Genomic DNA, 10,580 nt, shown 5'->3' on the forward strand with positions numbered 1-10,580 from the left:
TATTCCAGCCTGTTGGAGGCTTCTCGAAGGACGGACATGGGTGCTCACATTTGAATTGCCTAACCTGGAGCTCAGGCTAGAAAAGTGGTGGGCGTCGCTCAAAAACACTGCAAGCTGAACCAACCACATACAGACACCTAGGGCAAAAGGTTATGGTCACAACATATTATCAACCACTTCAACCCTGGGAGGAAAAACTGGGGATCTTCTCTGGGAGATTAGGACATTCAGAAGCATCTGTGTATATGGAGGGAATTTAGAAATCTATGTGCACACTCAGGGGCAAGACTTATACTCAGTAAAGAACTGAGGAGACTCTAAGCTTTCACCTCAGGCTGATCCCTAGTCTCAGAACAAACCTGGTTAAAAGTTAAAGGAGTATCCCAGCACAGAACCCATCTACAAACACTGAGAGATGTGGATTTTGTTTGTTTGTTTGTTTGAGTTTTTCGTTTTCAGCTTCTGGCATTCAAGGAAATCTCTGTCAGGACATTAGCCGAACATGAGCTAAAGGGACAGAGACTTCAGTGACCACACATGGAAAAGGAATACAGTCTTTGCAAAAATAGTTTGCAAAAGTACCTAAATAAAAGGAATACTACAGCCTTCAACAATTCAAATACAAAATCAAAACAGCAAACCCTCAGGAAGGCGTAGAACCTGATTTTCAGAATTTACCACATTATAATATTCAAATGCCTAGTTTTCATTAAAAAAAATTACAACGCATAAAAAAACATGAAAGTATGGTCCATTTAAAGGAACAAAAGTAATTGACAGAAATCATCCCTAGGGAAGCCCAAACATCAGACCTACTAGACAAAAACTTTAAAGCAACTGTCTTAAATACCCTCAAAAGCTAAAGAAAACATGAAAAAAGAACTAAAGGAAATCAGGCAAATGGTTTGTGAACAAAATGAGATTGTCAATAAAGAGATACAAATTATAAAGAGAAGCCAAACAGAAATTATGAATCTGAAAAGTACAACTGAAGTGAAAAATTCACTAGATGTGTTCAATAGAAGATTTGAGCAGGTAGAAGAAAGAATCAGCAAATCTGAAGACAGGAAAATTAAAATTATCAAGTCTGAAGAGCAGAAATAAAAAGAATGAAGCAAGGTGAACTGAGTCTAAAGGACCCATAGGACACCATCAAGAGAACCAACATATATATTATGAGAGTTCTAGAAGGAGGAGAGAGAGAGAGGAAGGGCAGAAAGAATATTTTAAGAAATAATGGCCAAAAACTTCCCAAATTTGATGAAAGATACAAATCTACACATCTCAGAGGCTCAATGAATTCCAAGCAGAATATATTCAAACAGACCCACACTAAGACACATTGTAATCAAACTGTTGAAAGCCAGAGACAAAAAGTGAACCTTGAAAGTAGCAAGAGAAAGCTACTTATCAAGTACAAGAGATCCTCTATAAGATCAACAGCCAATTTCTCATCAGAAACCCTAGAGTCCAGAAGGCAATGAAATGACATATTTAAACTGCTGAAAGAAAAACTGTTGACCAGGAATTCTATATCCAGCAAAACCATTCTTCAAAAATAAGGGAGAGGGAATTCCCTGGTGGTCCAGTGGTTAGGACTTGGTGCTTTCACCACCAGGGCCCAGGTTCAATTCCTGGTTGGGGAAAACCAGGAATTGAACCAGATCCCATAAGTCATGCAGCATTAAAGAAAGAAGAAACAAAGAAAGAGAGAGAGAGAAAGGAAGGAAGGAAGGAAGGAAGGAAGGAAGGAAGGAAGTGAGAGAGAGAAAGAAAGAAAGAAAGAAAGAAAGAAAGAAAGAAAGAAAGAAAGAAAGGAGGAAGGAAAGAAAGAAAGAAGGAAAGAAAGGGAAAGAAAGGGGGGAGAGGAAGGGAGGGGGGAAGAAAAAGGGAGAAATAAAGACATTCTCAGGTAAGCAAAAGTTGAGGGAGTTTGTTACTATCATATCTGCCATGCAAGAAATGTTAAAGGGAGTACCGCCAGTAGAAATGAAAGGACCCTAAACAGTAACTCAAAGCTGTATCTAAGAATTGAAGGGAGAAGTAAATAGTTCTATGATAACAGTTGGAGACTTCAATACCCCACTTTTAATAATGGATAGAACATTTAGACAGAAGATTAAAGATATGGAGGATTGAACAATACTCTAAACCAACTAGACCAAACAGACATGTATATAATACTCCTTCAACAGCACAATACACATCTCTATCAAAGGCACATGGAGGGTTTCCCTGGTGGCACAGTGGTTAAGAATCCGCCTGCCAATGCAGGGGACACGGGTTCAAGCCCTGGTCCAGGAAGATCCCACATGCCATGGAGCAACTAAGCCCATGAGCCACAACTATTGAGCCTGCAAGCCACAACTACTGATGCCCATGCACATAGATCCTGTGCTCTGCAACAAGAGAAGCCACCACAATAATAAACCCATGCACTGCAACAAAGAGTAGCCCCTGCTCTCTGCAACTACAGAAAGCCCATGTGCAGTAACAGAGACCCAAAGCAGCCAATAAATAAAAAAAAAAATTAAAAAAAAAAAAAAGACTGCCCAGTTTAAAAAAAAATGCACATGGAACATGCTCCAGTATGGATCAGCTACTAAGCAAAAAAGCAACTCTCAGTACATTTTTTGGCATGATTTATTTTATTATTTTATTTTATTTTTTTGATTTATTTTATTTTATTTTTTATTGAAGTATAGTTGATGTACAATAAGTTACAGGTGTACACTCAATAAATTTTAAAAGGCTGAAATCAACTACAATGAATTGAAACTAGAAATCAATAACAGAAGGAAAGCTGGAATGTGTGCAAATATGTGGATATTAAGCAATACACTCAAAGAAACAATGGATCAAAGAAGAAATCACGAAAGAAATTGGAAAATACTTAGGGATGAATGAAAACAGAAATACAACATGTTAACGAACCAAATTTGGGTCCACTCACCCATGTGCAGTAAAGCCAGTCTGTTGACACCAGGTTGTAGTGAAGGAAGGTGCAGCATTTATTGCATGCACCACGCAAGGAGTACAGGTAGCTTGTGTTCAAACCATCTGAACTCCCTGATGGCTTTCAGGGAAAGGTTTTTAAGGACAAGGTGAGGGAGAGTGGTTGTGGGTGTGCAATCAGCTCATGGACATTCTTCTGGTTGGCTGGTGGTGAGGTAATCAGGAGTCAACATCATCAACCTTCTGGTTCCAACTGGTCTGAGGTCTATGTGCTCACGGGCAGCATATGGTTAACTTCCTCCATCTGGTGGAGGTTTCAGTATCTGGAAAACAGCTCAGAGGACATGGCTCAGAATATTATCTGTAGACCTTGAGATGGATCTAAAGGTCCTTGACTTTGTATAATGGCTAAACTATTATTATTTTGTCTTCCTTGACTGTTTTCCCTTCTCTCTGCATTTTTTCACTTCTCTGATTACATGTGTTCTTTGGAACTTAAGACCTAGGAGGCTAATATTTTTCTACAGACAAGAGGTAGGCAGAGGACATGGTGGGGGCATTGGCAGGGTTGGGGGGGAGGTCTGTCCCAGGAAGGCCCCATAGAGTCCTGGTCAATTACAAACATACTAAAAGTTGTCAATAACCTAACTTTATACTTTGAGGAAGTAGAAAAAGAAGAGTAAACTAAAATCAAAGCTGGTAGAAGGAAGGAAATAATAAAGATTAGAGCAGAGATAAATTAAATAGAGAATAAAGACATAATAGAATCACTTGTATTAATGAAACCAAAAGTTGTTTCTTTGAAAAGATCAACAAAATCAACAAACTTTTAGTTAGGTTGACAAAAGAAAAAGAGAGAAGATGCAAAAAACTAAAATTAGAAATCAAAGTGGGGGACTTCCTAGGTGGCGCAGTGGTTGAGAATCCACCTGCCAATGCAGGGGACACGGGTTCGAGCCCTGCTCTGGGAAGATTCCACATGCCATAGAGCAACTCAGCCTGTAAGCCACAACTATTGAGCCCATGTGCCACAACTATTGAAGCCCACACACCTAGAGCCTGTGATCCACAAGAGGAGAAGCCACTGCAATGAGGAGCCCATGCACCACAATGAAGAGTAGCCCCCGCTCGCGGCAACTAGAGAAAGCCTGTGTGCAGCAACGAAGACCCAACACAGCCAATAAATAAATAAATTTATAAAAAAAAAAAAGAAAAGAAATCAAAGTGGGGCATAACTACTGACTCCATAGAAATAAGAAAGATGATAAGAGAATACTATGAAAAATTGTATGCCAACAAATTAGAAAACCTTGATGAGATGGCAAAATTCCTAGGAACACACAAATTACCTAAACTGGCTCAAGAAGAAATAGAAAATCTTTAACAGACCTATAACAAATAAAGAGATGGAATCAAAAATCAAAAACCTTCTGGGAGGGACTTCCCTGCTGGTGCAGTGGTTAAGAATCCACCTGCCAGTGCAGGGGACACGGGTTCGAGCCCTGGTCCAAGAGGATCCCACAAGCCTTGGAGCAATTAAGCCCATGAGCCACAACTACTGAGCCCTCATGCCACAACTACTGAAGCCCACCCACCTGGAGCCCGTGCTCTGCTACAAGAGAAGCCCCCACTCGCTGCAACTAGAGGAAGCCTACTCTTCATCAGCAAAGACTCAACGCAGCCAAAAAAAAAGTCAAAAAACAAAAAAACAAACAAACCTTCTGGGACTTCCCTGGCCATCTAGTGATTAAGACTCTGCACTTCCAGTGCAGTGGACTTGAGTTCGATCCCTGGTCAGGGGACTAGGATCCCATATGCTGTGCAGTGATGCTAATAATAATAAATAATAATAATAATAAAAAACCTTCCAACAGAGAAGTCCAAGACCAGATGGCTTCACTGGTGAATTCTGAATCATTTATGGAATAATACCAATTCTTATGTAATTCTTCCAAAAAATGGAACAGGAAGCAACAGCTCTAACAAGGTCAGAATTACTCTCATAATAATGACAGACAAACATGTCACAAGAAAAGAAAATTGCACACTGTGAGATAATAGGAAAAAATATATATATATCTATTGGTCTCTGCCCCCGGTTCTTGACACAGAGCTCCTGAAACGCTTGTAACTTCCCACGTGATAAGAACACTAGAAGCATCTTTTGCTCTAATATTTGGTCTTTGACCCTAGTTCCTGACACAGAGTTCCTAGATCCTCTGGAATTTCCTGGGTGATAGGAGTGTTTTTCGTTGTAACGGGGCGACTCTGGATGGGCTCGTGGATGGCTCCTGGGTGGGGGCTGGTCACCAGAAGAAGCAAGCCGTGATTAGGAGTTTGGAATTTTCAGCCACACTCCCCCGCCGCCCATTCTCCAGAGAGGGGAGATGGCCAGTAAATGGAGTTAATGATTGATCCTGCCTATGTGATGACGCCTCCAGAAAAATCCCCAAAGGACCGGTTCAGAGAACTTCCGGGCTGGTGAACGTGTGGGAGTGCCGGCAGGCAGAGGGCGTGGAAGCTTCGCACCGCTTCCTGTATGCCTTGCCTTCCGCATCCCTGTATTTGTATCTTATTCTTTTTTTTTTTTGGTTTAAAACAGCAGTGATTTATTTTCTTATAGTTCTGGAGGATACAAGTCTGAAATATTGACAGGGCCATGCTCTTTCTGAGACCTATAGGGAAGAATTCTTCCTTGTCTCTTTTTTTTGGCTATGTTGGGTCTTCATTGCTATGTGTGGGCTTTCTCTAGTTGTGGTAAGCAGGGGCTGCTCTTCGTTGCAGTGCGCAGGCTTCTCATTGCAGTGGCTTCTCTTGTTGAGGAGCACGAGATCAAGGCGCGAGGGCTTCAGTAGTTGCAGCACTCAGGCTCAGTAGTTGTGGCATGTGGGCTCTAGAGCGCAGGCTCAGTAGTTGTGGTGCATGGGCTTAGATGCTCTGTGGCATGTGGGATCTTCCCAGACCAGGGATCGAACCCGTGTCCCCTGCATTGGCAAGCAGACTCTTAACTACTGAGCCACCAGAGAAGTCCCCTTCCTTGCCTCTTTTAACCTCAGTTGTTTGCTGGCAATCCTTGGTGTTCCTTGGCTGGTAGATGTATGACTCTAATTTTTGCCTTCATTGTCACATGGCTTTCTTCTTCCTGTATGTACCTGTCTCCTTGTCTGTTCTCCTTTCTTATAAGGACATCATTCATATTGGATTAAGGGTCCACGCTACTACAGAATGACTTCATTATAACTGGATTTCATCTGTCAATCAGCTCTTCAGTGGGTCTCCCCATGGGAGGGCCTGCCCCTTTCAAAAGTCCTCCCCAAAAAGAAAAGAGAAGAACTGAGAGAGCACGTCCAAGTTATCCTCCATAAATTTACCATTCCAATGAAGTCATTCCAATTTTTCTCTTATTTTCACCAAATGAGTAAGCAATTTACCTTGGACTGTGTGGCTTCAGGGTTGGAAGCTTCTGTGAGCTTTCAGCTCTTATATTCTTTTTTTTTAAAAGCTCTTCATTGGAATATAATTGCTTTACACTGCTGTGCCAATTTTTGAGGTACACCAAAGTGAATCAGCTGTATTTATACACATATCCCCACCCTCAGCTCTTATATTCTTTTATAACAAACAGGTCAACACTAAGTAAATTCCTGAGTTCTGTGAGCTGCTCTAACAAATTAATTGAACCTGAGGGGGTCATGGGACCCTCTGACTTATAACCAATTGGCCAGAAGCACAGGTCACAACCTGGACTCGCGATTGGCATCTTAAGTGGGGGCCGTCTTGTGAGACTGAGCCCTTAACCCGTGGAATGTGATGCTATCTCCAGGTCGATAGTATCACAATGGAGTTAAATTGTCAGACACCCAGGTGGTATCACAGAGAACTGCTTGTTGCGGGGGAGGAAAACACAGAAGCGTTTTTTCTGGGTCAGAAGTGTTTTTTCTGGGTCAGAAGTGTTGTGAGTGTGATAGTAGTGTGAGAATAAAAGAGAAATACAGGAAGAGGACTGAGGATTTTTGTAAAACACAGATCAATATCCCCTACAAATAAAGATACAAAATTCCTAAACCAAATGCTAGCAAACTGAATCCAAAAGCATATTAAAAGTTACATGGGGCTTCCTAGGTGGCCCAGTGGTTAAGAATCCGCCTGCCAATGCAGAGGTCACGGGTTCGATCCCAGCTCCAGGAAGATCCCACATGCCGTGGAGCAACTAAGCCCGTGTGCCAAAACAAAAAACAAAACAAAAAAACAATGCAGAATCCGCCTGCCAACGTAGGGGACACAGGTTCGAGCCCTGCTCCAGGAAGATCCCACATGCCGCGGAGCAACTAAGCCTGTGCGCCGCAACTATTGAGCCTGTGCTTTAGAGCCCGTGAGCCACAGCTGTTGAGCCCATGTGCTGCAACTACTGAAGCTCACACGCCTAGAGCCTGTGCTCCACAACAAGAGAAGCCATAGCAATGAGGAGCCTGCACACCACAACGAAGAGTAGCCCCCGCTCACTGCAACTAAAGAAAGCCTGTGCACAGCAAAAAAAGACCCAACACAGCCAATAAAATAAATAAATAAATAAATTAATTAATTTTTAAAAAAAGTTACATGCCATAGCCAAGTGGGACTGATCTCAGGAATGTAAGGGTGGTTCCACATAAGAAAATCAATCAGGGACTTCCCTGGTGGTCCAATGGTTACGACTTTGCCTTCCAATGCAGGGGTTGTGTGTTCAATCCCTGGTTGGGGAGCTAATATCCCACAGGCCTCTCGGCTGAAAAACCAAAACATAGAATAGAAGCAATGTTGCAACAAATTTAATAGACTTTTAAAAAATGGTCCACATAAAAAAAAAAGAAAATCAATCAATATAACACATCATGTTAATAGAATGAAGAGAAAAAACCCCGATATGATCATTTCAATGGAGGCATTAAAGGCACTTGACAAAATCCAATATCCTTTTATGATAAAAGCCCTCAGAGGGACTTCCTAGGTGGCACAGTTGTTAAGAATCTGCCTGCCAATGCAGGGGACATGGGTTCGAGCCCTGGTCCTGGAAGATCCCACATGCCATGGAGCAACCAAGCCTGTGAGCCCCAACTATTGAGCCTGCAAGCCGCAACTACTGAAGCCCCATGTGCCTAGAGACTGTGCTCCGCAACAAGAGAAGCTACTGCAATGAGAAGCCCACGCACCGCAAGGAGTAGCCACCTCTCACCGCAGCTAGAGAAAGCCCACTCGTAGCAACAAAGACCCAACGCAGCCAATAAATAAATAAATCTTTTTTTAAAAAAAGACTTAAAAAAAAGAAAGCTTGAAAATATTTATATATCATATATCTCATGAGGGTTTCATATCCAGAATATATAAAGAACACCTGCAACTCAACAACAAAAATACAAACAACCCAAAACAAACCCCTGTAAAAATGGGCAAAGGATTTTATATCCATGAAAGATATACAAATGACCAATAAGCAGGTGAGAAGGTGCTCACATCATTAATCATTAGGGAAATGCAAATGAAAACTACAGTGAGGTACCACTTCACACCCATTAGCACGGCGATTAGCAAAATAACAAGTGTTGGTGTGGAGAAATTGGAACCCTCTTGCACCTCTTGGGGGGAATGTGAAATGGTGCAGCTGCCATGGAAAACAGTTTAGCAGTTCCTCAAAAAGCTAAATATAGAATTACCATATGATCTAACAACTCCATTTCTGGGTATATATCCAACAGAATTAAAAGCAGGGACTCAAACTGAGCTTGTACACCAATGTCCACAGCAGCATTACTCATGATCGCTGAAAGGTGGAAACAACGTGAATGTCCACCAATAGCTGAATGGAGAAACAAAATTTGGTATAGCCACACAATGGAATTTTTTTTAATTTATTTTTTTATCTATTGGCTGCGTTGGGTCTTCACTGCTGTGCGCCAGCTTTCTCTAGCTGTGGTGAACAGGGGCTACTCCTTGTTGCAGTGTGAGGGCTTCTCTTGTTACGGAGCATGGGCTCTAGGCGTACAGGCTTCAGTAGTGGTGGCACGTGGGCTCAGTAGTTGTTGCTCTTGGGCTCTAGAGCGCAGGATCAGTCATTGTGGCACACAGGCTTAGCTGCTCCGGGGCAGGTGGGATCTTCCCGGACCAGGGCTCGAACCCATGTCCCCTGCACTGGCAGGTGGATTGTTAACCACTGTGCCACCAGGTAAGCCCAGACACAATGGAATATTACTCAGCCATAAAAACAGAATGATATTCTGATCCATGCCCCAACGAGGATGAACCTTGAAACATTTTGCTGAATGAAATAAGCCAGTCACGGAAGGACAAATATTATATGATTCCACTGATATGAAATGTCTAGAATATGCAAATTCATAGAGACAGGAAGTAGATTTGAGGTTACGAGGGGCTGGAGGAAGAAGGGGAGAAATGAGGAATTATTGCTTAATGGTTACAGAATTTCTGTTTGGGGGTGATGGAAGAGTTTTGGAAGTAGATAGTGGTGATGTACTGTGTGTGTGTTCAACACTGGATGTACTTTATGTCACTAACAGTCCACTTACAAGTGGTTAAAATGGCAAATTCTATGCATGTTATATATATATTTTACCACAATACAGAAATGCAAATTAAAAAAACTTTGTAAAAATGGTATCACACTGCTACAATTATTTTCACTCAAGGATCTGGGTTGGAGATTTTTGCCTGCGGGTCTGGCTCATCCTTTTCCATTGCTGTATAGTACTCCATCGTAAGAACACACCTTAACATCTCCCTAGTTTCCAGTTCCTTCTTTTTATGAATCATGCTGCTGGGAAGGCATGCACATGTAGGTTTCTCTGGGGCTCACACCAGGACCAGAACAGCCAGGAGGGAGAGTCCAGCCATCCTCAGCTACATTTGTGTGGCCGAATTGTTCTTCCGAGTGGTCAAGCCGATTCCCACGCCCATCACCAGTGCCTCCGTCCCCTGCCTAAGAGTGAAGAGGGGTCTCAATGATTTTTTTCCACTGATGACTAGATTGAGCTTCTATTTATTCTTTGTCCTGGGTTCATCTTCCCGGAATTGCCTGTTCACACCTGTACTACATTGAATAGTATGTCTCCAAATTCATGGGCACCCAGAGCCTCAGGTTGTCACCTTGAGGATCTTTGTAGATGTGATCATTTACATTAAGATGAGTTCATACTGGAGTAGGGTGGGCCCTAAATCCAGTGACTGATTTCTTTGTAAGAGGCCACGTGAAGATGGAAGCAGAGATTGCAGTGGGACAGCCACAAGCCAAGGGATGCCAAGCAGTGCCAGAAACCACCAGAAGCCAGCAGAGGGGCCTGGGACCAATTCTCCCTCACAACCTCCAGCCCTGCTGACACTTTAACGTGAGACTTCTGGCCTCCAGAACTGCAAGAGGGGGAATTTCTGCTGTTGTAAGCCAGAAATGTAAGACCCAGTTCGTGGTCATTGTTAGGGCAAAAACAATGCCATCTGCCCATTTTTCTGTTTGGCGTTTTTTCTTTCTGCCTAGTGTGTCTGGTGTGTGTGTGGGGGGGGGGGTGCGGGGGGGGGAGCTTCATATGTTCTGGAAGCTATTCCTTGGTCAGTTAAATGCATCTCAGATATCTCCTCTC

The 10,580-nt window shown here is 42.6% G+C and overlaps 1 non-coding gene across 1 annotated transcript; it reads left to right on the forward strand.

Moving 5' to 3' along the window:
* The first annotated feature begins 1,574 nt into the window (after positions 1 to 1,574).
* On the forward strand, positions 1,575 to 1,646 carry TRNAE-UUC (transfer RNA glutamic acid (anticodon UUC)). The gene has a single exon. It is a non-coding gene; the product is annotated as a tRNA-Glu (tRNA).
* Positions 1,647 to 10,580: the final 8,934 nt, after the last annotated feature.

The sequence above is a fragment of the Hippopotamus amphibius genome, chromosome 15 (genome assembly GCF_030028045.1).
Source record: "Hippopotamus amphibius kiboko isolate mHipAmp2 chromosome 15, mHipAmp2.hap2, whole genome shotgun sequence".
In the NCBI taxonomy this organism is placed as follows: Eukaryota; Metazoa; Chordata; class Mammalia; order Artiodactyla; family Hippopotamidae; genus Hippopotamus; species Hippopotamus amphibius.